A 13,895-nucleotide genomic window follows, 5' to 3' on the forward strand; every position below is an offset into this window, starting at 1 on the left:
GCTCAATGTCCTGCATTTTTTGGCCACTGGGTCTTTTCAGCTGACTACTGCCATAGTGGGGGGGGGTTTCACAGGCCACGCAGTCATGCTGCCTACATCAGGTCTTGGCAATCATGACAGCACGCCCCTCAGTTCGCAGGCACATATACATGCCCAGAACCCCCGCAGAAAGGCAGGTCGTTGTCCAGGACTTTTACAGGGTGGCGCACTTCCCCAAAGTGCTCAGTGCCATAGATTGCACCCATGTGGCCCTACGTCCACCTAGGGCCACTGAGCACATCTACCGAAACCGCAAGCACTGGCATTCCATCAATGTGCAGGTGGTATGCGATGCAAAGGGAATCATCACCTCTGTCTATGCAAACTACCCTGGCTCCACCCATGATAGTTTCATATACAGAATGTCTGCCCTGAGCCGGGCCCTGGAAGCTGGGCATCATGGCGACACATGGCTCCTAGGTGAGTACAAATGCCTGTGCACATGCATGCATGTCACACACACACAAATACACAAACCCCAATAATCACAACCATTATCACCTCTCCAGGGGACAGTGCCTACCCTCTGAGCAACCACATGATGACGCCAATCCGGAACCCCACCACACCACCCCAGGTAAGATACAATGCGGCCCATATTGCAATCAGGGCCATAGTGGAGCACACATTCGGAGTGCTCAAGTCACGCTTCCGCTCCCTTGACCGCTCTGGCGGGCAGCTCATCTATGCCCCCCAGTAGTGTGCAGGATCATTGTGGCAGCATGTGTCCTGAACAACGTTGCAACACGGCAGGGCGTACCAGTGGACATGGTGGTGCCCCCACATCCCCAACCACAGGCACAGGCGCTGCCCATGGGAGGGGATAGGGCACGTGACGAGGAAGCCCGGACCCAGCTTTGGACCAGATTTTACACCTAAACTCCCAACCCCGCAGAGTGCACACAGGCCTGGCACATACCAGGTGACAATCGATGATGACAAAGAGACAGTCAACTGTCACAACCTTACCACCTTGAGATTGTTGCCATGGAATTGCCACATTGTGTGCATCCCTAGCTACTTAAACACAAGCAATCCTGTGTGACCAAAAGGCACACATGCAAGGTGTGAATCACACAGACCTGCAAAACAGGCCATGACTATCACTGGTATGTCACTTAAACCCTCCCAAACCACAACATGACATGGCAAGCAATAGCCATACACCAACACAGTACCAAAAAGGTACACATTGCCATGTGAAAAATGTAAATGGGCATCAGACAATGATGCTTGACATGGAATCAGATGAAATGACTGACCAACAACCTCCCACCAAAAATAAGTCATACCCAAATGCATTCCAAAAGTTGTATTTTAAGCATAACAATAAATGCCTGTCCACATGCACAATGTGCATTGCAAAATCAACACTGCAGCTACTGTGTGCCGTGTCCACCTCCTGCAACACACTGCTCAGTGCACAGCACAGTGAACAGCCATTGTGTGTGATGCACACCCTGAGCATCACATCTAAGCGACAAACTACATAAAAAAAACAAAATAGGCATGTACAGGATCCACAAATGGTCATAGAACATGTTCTGCAGGGACACAGTGGGCACCAGAAGGCAACCAGAGTGTACATGTGGACATGTAAGGGTGGTTGTACACGTAGTGGATCATAGTGCGAGTGTGTTGGTCAGTAGGGACATGCACTCAACATATGCATGTGAAATCAAGTGACCATCAGTGTCCTCTACACATCACATGTGAACATTCACCATGTGTATACCCCAGCATGTAAAATCACAACTAACCCCTCACACCTGAAAGGTAAACACAACACATGAACAGGCATTGATCAGCGGAATACATCATGTAAATAGGAAAGCACAATTACAATTTCAGGGTGCCCATCACACTGCAGGGCAAGGCAACTATCAACAACAAAACACCCCCCCTCCCTCACAAATCACCACAACCCACTGAACAACTGCATCTGGGTTATTCATCTGACATCCTTGAATTCCACCTGGCCATAGGATCACCCTACCCCTTTGTCACCATCTCCCACCTTGTGTGTAAAAAGTTGCCAGCACTCTCAGAGTCCACCTAGATTTGCAAAAGCACAAAATCCAACAGAACTCAAAGCAGGACAACTGAGAAGCCAAGCAAATAGCCTGCAGGCAGTAAAACAAACCAGAACAGCCTCCAATAGATGACTTGAAGTAGCAGTAAGCCACAAAGGCCAAGTACTACCACAATGATGTTAACAACCAAGGTAGCACAGTAAAACAATGTCACAATAGTATCTGAACCATGGGTGGCACATAACATAGAATGATGCACCATGAACAGATGTCTACTGTCAAAGCTCCTGTGTACAGGCGCAGGAGTGGCACAAAACAACCACCCCCACCGTGGTCTGGGTGCCTGCAAGGTCTAACTCACACAGGCCTCTGAGACCCTGGTGGGGAAGGAGGGTCAGGGATATGCAGTCGGGACAGACTTTGGCATACTGGATAACCGGAATGAGGGGCAGGAGAGGGGAGTAGGATTGACACGGGAAAGTAAGGAATGCACCAAAATGTAGTACACACATTAACACATACACAATTAGATCAAACTTGTTCACATGCACATAGCACCAAATTACTCAAATGTAAGTCAAAGAGAAACCTATCTCTGGGGTGAGTGTTGGCCTCCTGCCTGCGCACTCTCAGGTCCGGTAACATGAGCATTTCAATGCTGCAAAGAGAGCCACAGTTAATAATCTGTGCATGCCCAAAACACACAAACACACCACCAAATATGCCCCAAAGTAACAAAATACACTACAGACAAACTTGTGTGGATGCTTCATACCCATACGTAACATTACCCCTCTGATGGTTCATACACAGTCAATGCAGTAAGTCAGGCACCGGTGGGTGCGTGGCAAATGGAACACGATTCACACAACATGCAATGTTCCCTGTGTAAGCAGACAGACGCATATAGCAAGGTCTGACTTCAGAACAAGTCCTGTACCACCATGACCAAAATAAAGTAGCCAGTGCATGTATCAATTTCTACTTGGAAATGAAATGCACTGCACCCAAGTCTGTCCCTTGCTATCTGTCCCTGTGAGCTGTTTCATTCCATGTCTCGGAACGCGACATGGCTAATACAAATGCCTCAATGGACCATGGTGGACCAGAGGGTATGTGCCACTGCCCCTGTAGGTGCCCCAGACAACTTTCAGATCAACTAGCCATCAGTCATGCTTAATATTCATCTGTGTGTGTCTCTTCAGGCATTACATGACTGGACCATGTCAGAGACGTACATCAGAAATCACACCATCAGTCCGTCTTTCACAGCAACAGTGTGGAACACACTATCTATGGCATGATTTGCAACAAGCACATGTTCATTAAAGATAAGAAATATACTACACAATGCATAGCAATGAATGTACACATGAATCATTAAACACCCCATCTAGCAAAAGAAGAACAGCGGACAATTACACCCCAATCATCCCCACTAGGGGTGTTAACACAAGTTCCACAGCAGCAGACATGCCACAGATATGACAGTCCATTGCCCTTGTGTAATAGGCTGTTACACCGAACCATCCTTGCGAGCCCATGGATAAGGGAAGCAGGAGTGGCATATGTGAGTCAAGGACCCCAAGCAGCAAACACATACACAAGACAAGCTTGAAGGGCCCAGCTGAAACAGACAGTGGATGCTTTCAAAAGCCACAAAGCACCACACTGTCACATGAAAGCACAATAGACTAGCAATTTTAAACTATATTAACTAATTACACTAACTATGAAAAACCTACTTTACCTATTTAAACTAACTATCAAACAGAAACTTAACTAACTAAACTAAACGAAAAATCAAAAATGGCCACATACGACCTGGGGGGAGGGGGGCACCCAGGAGGGGGGAGGTACAGGGTGCTGCTCAACACCCACATGCGATGATGCTGAGTAAAAAAAAAACCTCCATGGGCTCAACGCCTGCACAGCCCGACCTATGTGGGAGATAGATTATCGTCCGATCTGGCTCTTCCTGGAAAGGAGGACGTGGCACAGGAGCATGACCACGCCTAGCCGCAGCTTGACCCTCATCAGCAGCAGGTCTGCCAGATGGGTGAGTCTGGTTCTGTGTGGTGATGACATGTAGATCTGCATGCAGAACCTCCCGTGATACACGTGCTTCCTCTTGCAAGGTAGCACGTGTAACACAGAGTTCCTCCTGCAAGGCCTGGCTTGACAACCGCTGCACCTCCCGGCAAGCATGTATCTCAGCCGAGATGGTACGCTCAAGCTGTGCAAACCTCTCCTCTACACGCTCCCTCTGGGACATCAGATGGACACCCAGAGTGGATCTGATGGAAGCATACTCCTCCCTCAGGGCCTCCATGTGTGCCTCTGCATGAGCAGCAATTGCTTCATGCAGAGACAACATTTCAGCCTGGCGTGCCCTGTCTGAGGCCGCCATGCCCAGCCTGAGCGAGCGGGCCATGGACCGTGCCGCCTGCTGCTGGAGAAGCACCTGCCTAGCAGGGGGGAGCACAGATCGGGCCACACGCTCCATGCTCTCAGCGATGTTCTCCATTGCTGCCCCCTGGTGTTCAGAATTGGCAGCCATGTCTTGCTCCCACTCAGTATACAGCGGTTGCGTGCGGCGATCGCGTTGCTGGGCTTGACCCCTGCAGGACCCAAGGACTGGGTGTCCTCGTTGTGTTGGCACCACCCGCAGCTGCACGACTACATGCCCCCATCGACGTGATGTCCCAGGCACATGAGTGACTGGTGTGGAGGGTGACCCTGCGTTCCGATCCACCACAGGCAGAGGTTCCAAGGCTGTATGACCCCTCAGTGCAGGTGTCGCGGACAGAGGAGTGTCCACATCAGAATCACTCACCCCTGACATATGGACTTGATGCTCATCCAACTCGACATGGTCGTCAGAGTGTTCATCAGGGCTGGACTCATAGGCAGCCAGAGACAAGATGGACTGTAGCACTTGGTGGTTTTCGTGGCCTACCACCCCACGACCCCCACTTGTGCTGGGTTGATGTAGTGATAACAACCCTGTCCCTGGCATGACAACACCATCCTCCGGCTCCATTGCGTCATCACCTGAAAAATAGATAGGAAAAAGGTCACTACACATGTTAGAAGCACACTACACACACACACACACCGACACCAAACACATCAGGCAGACATGTGACACACAAAATAGAACCTGGCATGCATGCTGGGTAAACTTGAAATTGCTTCTGTGATTAGACCTGTGGAAAGGTGGCAGTGTGCACTGAAGTGGGTCTATGCAGTGCAGAAAATATGTATGTTACTCACTATCTACATGGACAAGGACTTCATAGTGTGTGTCAGAAAATGTGATTGCAGTGCAAGGTCAACTTCAGGCATCACGTGCAATGTGCATTCAATGGGTAGCATATCTACAAGCAAACCACCCTTCCCCCAAGTGCAAAAGCAGGGATGCCTAGCATGGTATCAAAAGGCTGACCATAGACCTGTGTATTGTAAGACAGTGTTGACTAGCATCAACAGCATCATGTGAGTGAAGTGACAACACAGCAAATGATGATGGGACAGTCAGCAGGTCACATGATGAAACCTCTGGAGTACACCTACGTGTGAAGAAGCCACTACACCAGTTGGACAGAGTCATTGGCCATTAAACAGGCTGAGGCCTGTGACCCACACAGATTGTTAGACCCTAGACATGTGTGCAACGCAGTACTGACTCACAGTTGAAATGGGAAGGCAGATGAAATGCCATGCAATTTGGGTCATCATGGACTTGTGTAACAGTGATCATCCAGTCATGGAGACATATGGGCATGCGTGAAATGCACATGGAGCATGAATGGGCACTCATGTCCCTGCGGGGCATCTGACCTCTGCACAGTCCAAGTGAAACACCCTGCATCAAGTACTAAGGATGTACCTCAATGGATATGTCTGGCAGATTGGCCGCTGGATGTTAGAATGTACACAGGAGGCATGACCAGGGAAGTAACCAAGGGCAATATTGTAGCAGACCACTGCTAAAATGGAATTGGGGTGCAGAGCAGGGGGTTGAGGGGCAAGGGAGCATGCCTACATTGCCTAACCCTTGCAGGCAGAGGACACATGCACGTCAGTCATGCTATGCATAGTTCCTGCGCTGAGAGGAAAGTCACCCCACGCTAAATGCAGAAGTGCCAGTGAGCTGGAACATGGACCGGAGGGGCATTCTGGTAACCAGCATGTGACTAGGGTGCAAAACTGGTGATGTCGACAATCCCCGTCTGCTCCACATGTCCACCATCCAGCAGAGTAGACATGCATCAGAAAAGCATTGCATTACTCGCACATCATAACCATGTACACGTGACATGTAGTGGCAGTCATGCACAACACATCACACAAGTAAAACACACACGTCCTTGACCAACACGCATCAACACTCACTGGACTGGGCATCAAAGTCTGTCATCTCTCCCACTCCTTCGACCAATTCAGATGGTATGAACTCTGCTACGAGTGACTCATGCAGAGTGAGGTCTCCCTCCTCCAGTGCAGGCCCACCGCTAGTCACCAGAGTCAAGTTGTAATTTGAGGCACGCTTAGCCTTAGCGCTGTGTTTGAGGTCATTCCAACGCTTTTTGCACTTTTGCGCCGTGCGCAATTCATGGCCGAATGCACTCACATGTTCCGCAACTTGCTTCCAGTGGGTATCACGGTGGGCAGCCGTAGTCTGACAATTAGCACCCACTAGCATGTCACGGCTGTCTTTCCGCACGTAGCCCACGAGGAAGTCCAGTTCCTGTTTGCAGAAAGGCTTCTTCATCGATGTGCAGGAGGTCGTGGCTGTGTGTGGGGTCCCAGCCTGTGCTGCAGGTGCAAACTTCCTCCTCTTGGATTGTGGCGCAGACCCTGGCTGGCTAATGCCGCCCTGATCAGTATGGCCAGTGGGTTCGGTGGATTGAGCCAAGGGAGTGGCAGGTGGAGGGATGACCAAAGTCCTGACTTGTGTCAGTGGCAGCTGGGTGCCCTCTAATGGACCCTGCGCAGCAACATCCGCTGTGGCAGGGTCATTGACTGCAACTGTCCTGGTTGGCAGACTCACAACCGGGGTGTTGTTGGGTGCATCTGCCCCTGCACTTGCCAACACCCGGCTGTTTGGGGCAGCAGATGACATAACTGCCTCAGGGACACTTGTCTTGGTCAGGGTAGCCCTGCGTGCCCCTGGCAGACCCTGAGCCTGGGTGGTGGTGTCCACAGCTGCACCTGCAGCTACCACTACCCTTGGGCCCGTGGCAGTCGATGAAACGGACTGCCGGGTCACACGGGCCCCAGTGCGAGATGCAGAAGCTGCATCTCCCGGACCACAGGGGGTGGTGGCATGACTGCACCGACACAGGGCACAACATCGTGCTCAAGTGGCGCACCCCTGCCTCTTCCCCCTCTGCGGCCATCCTGGACACCCTGGAGTCCCCCTACTCCCTGGACAGTGCCAATGGGAGGTGTACACCCCAATTGACCTGGGCAATTGGGGTTAAGGGGGTGGGATGCAAGATGTTAACACCCCCCCTGCTCCTGCAAGGCTGTATGTGACCCCGGTGATGTAGTGATGGGTCACGCAACACTCAGGCACTCCAAAACTGCAGTAAAACTGTGCACGCAACCCTGCAGCCTACGTGCGTGGAATCAACCTCCCGCAGTACGCGGTGGCACCCAGCAACACGAAAAACGCGTATGTGTGTGACACGCAGGCTACTATGACCTCGAAAATGGGTGCAATACACAGGGGCACCCGCAGTGGGAAAAATAGAGTGAGCGACTCAACGTCTGACTAGCGCGATGCAGAAAAACATGCGTAGCCAATACCCCGCCAAAAGAAGAGATACGTCCTTGATAGCTGTGAAGTTGTGATGGCGCGCGAAACAACATGAAGCAGGAACACACGCCAGTCTCCACGAAAGGCACGAACTGCTGGCCCTGCTCACCTTTAACCCGTGCTGAGGGAAACGCCCGCGAGCATCACGTCACTTACGCGCGTATGCCCTTTCCTCGGATTACACGCATTCACACGCAGACGTGCTGTTTTTTCACGCGCACTGAACCGCTATGCCCGCGTCAGGAGGGAAACGCCTGTGCGCGTAACTTCACAGAAGCGCTTGTGCGCTAAGGGCCTTTGGTCCAATGAAATCGCGTACGTGTGCTGACGCGCTTATGCGCTAAGGGCCTTTCCTTCAATTGCAATTTTTTCACGTGCCAAATCACTCCATATCAAGCTGGCCACGCAACAACACACGGAAGACCACGCTCCTGCCCAGAAGGCCAAATTACTGCCCCCCAAAGCCTTGTGCACGCTCCCACCTGCCATCTGCTGCTGCCTGTCTGCCTGCTGCCCACGTGCCCTGCTATTTGTTGCCTATACGTCAGCCAGGGTTCCAGTTGCTGTGTCCACTCCTGCTGGAACAGAAGACTCCCGACTGGGATGCCATTGCTCCACAGCCCAGCACCACGACCCAGTTGCCCACCCACGTCAGCCTCGGGGGTTGCCATGTCAGGGCAAACACCATCTGAGACCACTGGCGACCCCCAGCCAGAGAGGCAGAGGGCCACCAGCTTCAGTGTGAAGGAAGTTGGTGTCCTGGTGGAGCATGTCCTGGGGCATTTTGATGCCCTCTTTGGAACATCACGTGCCAACAAGGAAGGACGGGAGACGATCTGGGATGACGTAGTGGTCGCCATCAACGCGGAGGGGGTGGCAACCCATGACATCAAGGATGTCAAAAAGCGCTGCGAGGACTTGAGGTCCAGGACCCTCTACAAGGCCTGGCGCCTCACGGAGGGGGGCCGGGTCAGCATGAGTGACATCCAGATGAGGGTCCTGGAATGCGTAGGCCCAGCACTCCACGCCCAGATCCTGCAGTGGAAGACCCGTCTGCAGTTGAGCGGTAAGTGGCCAAGCATTGGTGTGTGAGACAGGGCATGTTGCAGTGTGCTGGTAGTCTGATACTTGCCTGTATGTGTGACATAGGCCATGTATGGATGTGTGTGTGCAGGGACATCATGGTCATGCATGTGAGACCAGTAATGTGTGAACCACATGGTTGGTGCATGAGTTACAATGCAACATGGATAGCTGTATGGCAAATGCACACATGAAAGCATGCCAGTGTCTGTTCCTGCACATGGTGGGGGTGTGAGGGATGGGTGCTGCTGCCATGTACATGTATGGTGCACATGTGTGTGTATCTGAGAAGTGTGTGTGTGACTTCTGCACGCCGTGGATTCATGACACATGTCTGTGATGATGTGTACATTCACTCATGCAGTGCGGTCACCGTTGTATGCACTGTGTCTATCCACTGTGTCTGTGGTGTGCAAGGCATGTAGCATGACCCTCCGGTGATGTGTGTGCATGGGATCAGTGTGAGCCATGATGCATGTGAGTTTGAAGGCAAGATTTTGGTTAATAGAGGCCCTTGTACATGGATGCTGATGTTGATTGCATGTGCCGTGCCTGTTCATGCATGTGTGTTGCGTGCATTCACCCATGTGTTGTGGAGGGACAGGATGGAAGTGACGTTAGACACTGCAACTCATGTGTTATTGCTTCCTGTCTAGAGGAATGTTGTACTGTACAATGATGCTTGTGTTCTATGTCTCCCTCTACGCAGCGTCAAGTGAAGAAGAGGGCGGAGACGGCGCTGTGGAGCCAACTGGCGGCGATGCCTCCACTGGGCGGCGACTCAAGGCCCAGCCACCCTCCCAGGACTTGCCATCATCTGGGAGCAAGGGGGCTGGTGCCGTGTCTGCCACTACGGCTGTGGCGGAAGGGTCGGGTGACCCCCCACAGGGGCTTGCAATGGCAGAAGACGGTAAGGAGACATCCAGGTTGGTGGTCTCCACAGAGGAGGAGGAGCCCACTACTGAGCCGCACATGGGGCCTGGTGGGGGTAGTACCACTGTTGCAAGTGGTGCAGTCCAGGGCCATGGTCAGGAGGCAACACAGGTCACCGCAGAGGGGACTGTGCATGTCCCTGTCCTTGACCCTGTGACTGCACCACCATGCAGCAGGGATGCCCCGTCCCAGGCCCGTCCGCAGGTAGGGGAGAGTGCCATGTCATCTGCCTCTCCACTACCTGCGGACGAGGGGTCCCATGAATGTATGGGCTCCTTCCTGATTGGTGTTGCATTGCGCACACGTGACATTCATGATGATGTGCGTTCTTCCTGGGCAGAGAACGCATGCCATCACGAAGAGCAGCATCGCGACGTGGCACTGTTGGGAGGGGCCCTGGTAGTTGGGTTCCTACATGTGACGCGCACTCTGGTGGGCCTCTCCTCCTCTGTGGAGACTATGCGCCAGTCATTCTCCCTGTCGTCTTCCGGCCCAGATTCCACCAGGGCCCCCTGTGGACCTGGCCTGACCAACACAGCCAGCTTGGTGGAGATCCCATCCCTACCACAGTCGGGAGTCGGCGGTCCAGCATGGGTGGACACCACAACTGGAGACCAGCTGATGGAGGATGTGCAGGCATCATTGGACAGGGCACATGGACAGCAGCAGCAGCAGGAGCAGGCTCTAGGTGGGAGCAATGATGGCTCGGGGCGATCGACATCAGGGGGGAAGGCATCGGCCAGAGGGCAGGAGGACCCTGGAATGGATGTGTCTTCCGTGTGGCTGCGGTTGGGCCAGCGTATAGGTGCGGAGTGGCGGCGGGCGGAAGAGGCGCGGCTCACCATGGTCAGGACGGAGTTCTCCATGCGTCGGGCGTTGAGGCGGGCAGAGTGCCTCGAGGCGACTCGCAGGGAGCCGGAACAGGATATGGGTGCCTCCCTTGCGAGACCTTGGGGCCAGGACAGAGGCCCGCCTCCAGCAAATAAACATGGAGTTCGATGATGCCCTGGCCGAAAACATCAATGAGTGAGCCGCAGGACTTGCCCGTCGCCATTGTAATTAGTTTATAGTGTTAGGTTTCCTTTTTTTTTATTTTGGGGCTTTTGGACTATGTTCCACACTTTTGTAAATCGTTTTTTTGTTAGGTAGTTTATTAGATAGGTTTCATTTGTTTCGTTGGGCTCATGGACCCTTGAAAATTGTATTGTACATAGTTGGACGTTGGATTTATTTGGACATTTTAATTTAATTTCACCATGGATCAATGGATTTACCTTTTTGCGTTTCATTTGTATTTGGTTTGGTGGACAGAGAGTTTTGGCCATTTTTCTTTTGGATTACTTGGATTTTTTTGAGGATTTTTTTATTTGGACATGCATTTCATTTCATGTTTGCCATTATTTTATGCTTTAAATACTTTCAATTGGTTTTCATGTTAATACATTTTGATCTTTTACTTCAATGTGTGTGATTCACTCATTGGGTCCATGCATGTTGACATGTGGGTTTACTCAATCAATGGCAACCTGTGTGTGTGTGTGTGTGTGTGTGTGTGTGTGTGTGTGTGTTTGTGTGACGGACATGTGTTGATGTACATAGTTGACTTTTGGTTTGTGTCATGAGATGGGCATGTCATTGCTGGATGGGTGAGTGGGGGGGGACATGAGTGGGACATGAGTGGGGGCATGCTGGCAGGTGCCCCTCACTGCTGGGGGGTGGGGGTCCAGGGGGACATGTGTGGGGGCCTGCCGGCAGGTGCCCCTCACTGCTGGGGGGTGGGGGTGCAGGGGGACATGTGTGGGACATGAGTGGGGGCCTGCTGGCAGGTGCCCCTCACTGCTGGGGGGTGGGGATGCAGGGGGACATGTGTGGGGGCCTGCTGGCAGGTGCCCCTCACTGCTGGGGGGTGGGGGTGCAGGGGGACATGTGTGGGACATGAGTGGGGGCCTGCTGGCAGGTGCCCCTCACTGCTGGGGGTGGGGGAGCAGGGGGACATGTGTGGGGGCCTGCTGGCAGGTGCCCCTCACTGCTGGGGGGTGCGTTGGGACATGTGTGGGACATGAGTGGGGGACTGCTGGGGGGTGGGGCATTTTTTTATTTGGACATGCATTTCATTTCATGTTTGCCATTATTTTATGCTTTAAATACTTTCAATTGGTTTTCATGTTAATACATTTTGATCTTTTACTTCAATGTGTGTGATTCACTCATTGGGTCCATGCATGTTGACATGTGGGTTTACTCAATCAATGGCAACCTGTGTGTGTGTGTGTGTGACGGACATGTGTTGATATACATAGTTGACTTTTGGTTTGTGTCATGAGATGGGCATGTCATTGCTGGATGGGTGAGTGAGTGGGGGGACATGAGTGGGACATGAGTGGGGGCCTGCTGGCAGGTGCCCCTCACTGCTGGGGGGTGGGGGTCCAAGGGGACATGTGTGGGGGCCTGCTGGCAGGTGCCCCTCACTGCTGGGGGGTGGGGGTGCAGGGGGACATGTGTGGGGGCCTGCTGGCAGGTGTCCCTCACTGCTGGGGGGTGGGGGTGCAAGGGGACATGTGTGGGACATGAGTTGGGGCCTGCTGGCAGGTGCCCCTCACTGCTGGGGGGTGGGGGAGCAGGGGGACATGTGTGTGGGCCTGCTGGCAGGTGCCCCTCACTGCTGGGGGGTGCAGGGGGACATGTGTGGGACATGAGTGGGGGCCTGCTGGCAGGTGCCCTCACTGCTGGGGGGTGAGGGTGCAGTGGGACATGTGTGGGGGCCTGCTGGCAGGTGCCCCTCACTGCTGGGGGGTGGGGGTGCAGGGGCACATGTGTGGGACATGAGTGGGGGCCTGCTGGCAGGTGCCCCTCACTGCTAGGGGATGGGGTCCAGGGGGTCATGTGTGGGGAGTAGAGGTGAAAAGGTAGAGGAGCATGATTGTGAGTGATTTGAGATGAAAGAGGAGATCCAAGTGAGGGCAGTGTCTTTGATTCCAAAAGAGTGTAGTCTGTCTAAGAGAATGGTGGCAGAGAGGTCAAGGAGAATGAGTATAGCGCAACCTAGGGAGGACTCTGTTCCTCAGAGAGGTCTGAAGCCACATTGGGCAGTATCCAGGAGGTTGTTGGCTTCAGTGAAATGGTTGAGCTGCTTTTACGCAGTTTGACAATGAAGCAGGTGTTGGAGATGGGCCAGTAGTTCTGAGGGAGAAGTGGTTCGAGCATAGGTTTTTTGAGGAGGGGTTTGATGTAGGAGGTTTTTAAGGCTTCTGGAAAGTTAATTGATGTTAGGCAGTGGTTGAGGATTGAGTGTGTGATTCTGTCTGCACAGGTTGAGGCTAGGATGTTTTTGATGATGGTGGGTGGGCAGTGATCCTCGGGGGAACCTGATGGGATGGTTTTGTGTTAGGAGCAAGAGGAACTCCTGGTATGAGATTGGAGAAAAAGGGGCAAAGGTTTGTATCAGGAGGGGGTTTGGACAGGGGGTGGGATGTGGATGGGTAATGGATGGGGCATTATTTCTAATTTAGAGATAATGGTGGAGTGTATTTCGATGGTGGCGTTGTGGAAGTTTTTCTGATAAGGCATCATATAGGGATTGGGAGTTGGGTGGATGGGGGTAGAGCATCCCAGAGAATTGAATTAAGAAATGATTATATGCAGTTCCTTGCTCGGGTTGCGTGTTTTTAAGATTCTGTTCCCATAGAATGCTTTCTTGGTTTTTTATGATTTTCAATCTGTATACCCTTGTTTATTTTGCTAAGGCAGTTGGGTTGGCTCTCCAGGTCTGTTTCAGACGGTGCTTGTTTTTTTTTGTAATTTTAGGTTGGCGGTGTACCACCTGGGTGTGGGGCCTGATCTCTGAGAGGGCTGTTTTGTTGGGGTGAGGGGCTCAAGGGGGATTGAAGAGTTTGATGGGGTGGCCGTTCTGGTGGGAGAGTGCTGGGAGTATGGTGAGGATGGAGTTGGCTAGATCCAGGTGATAATGACTTTGTTCAACA

The sequence above is a fragment of the Ambystoma mexicanum genome, chromosome 6p, assembly GCF_040938575.1.
Source record: "Ambystoma mexicanum isolate Mex_15411 chromosome 6p, UKY_AmexF1_1, whole genome shotgun sequence".
Taxonomy (NCBI): domain Eukaryota; kingdom Metazoa; phylum Chordata; class Amphibia; order Caudata; family Ambystomatidae; genus Ambystoma; species Ambystoma mexicanum.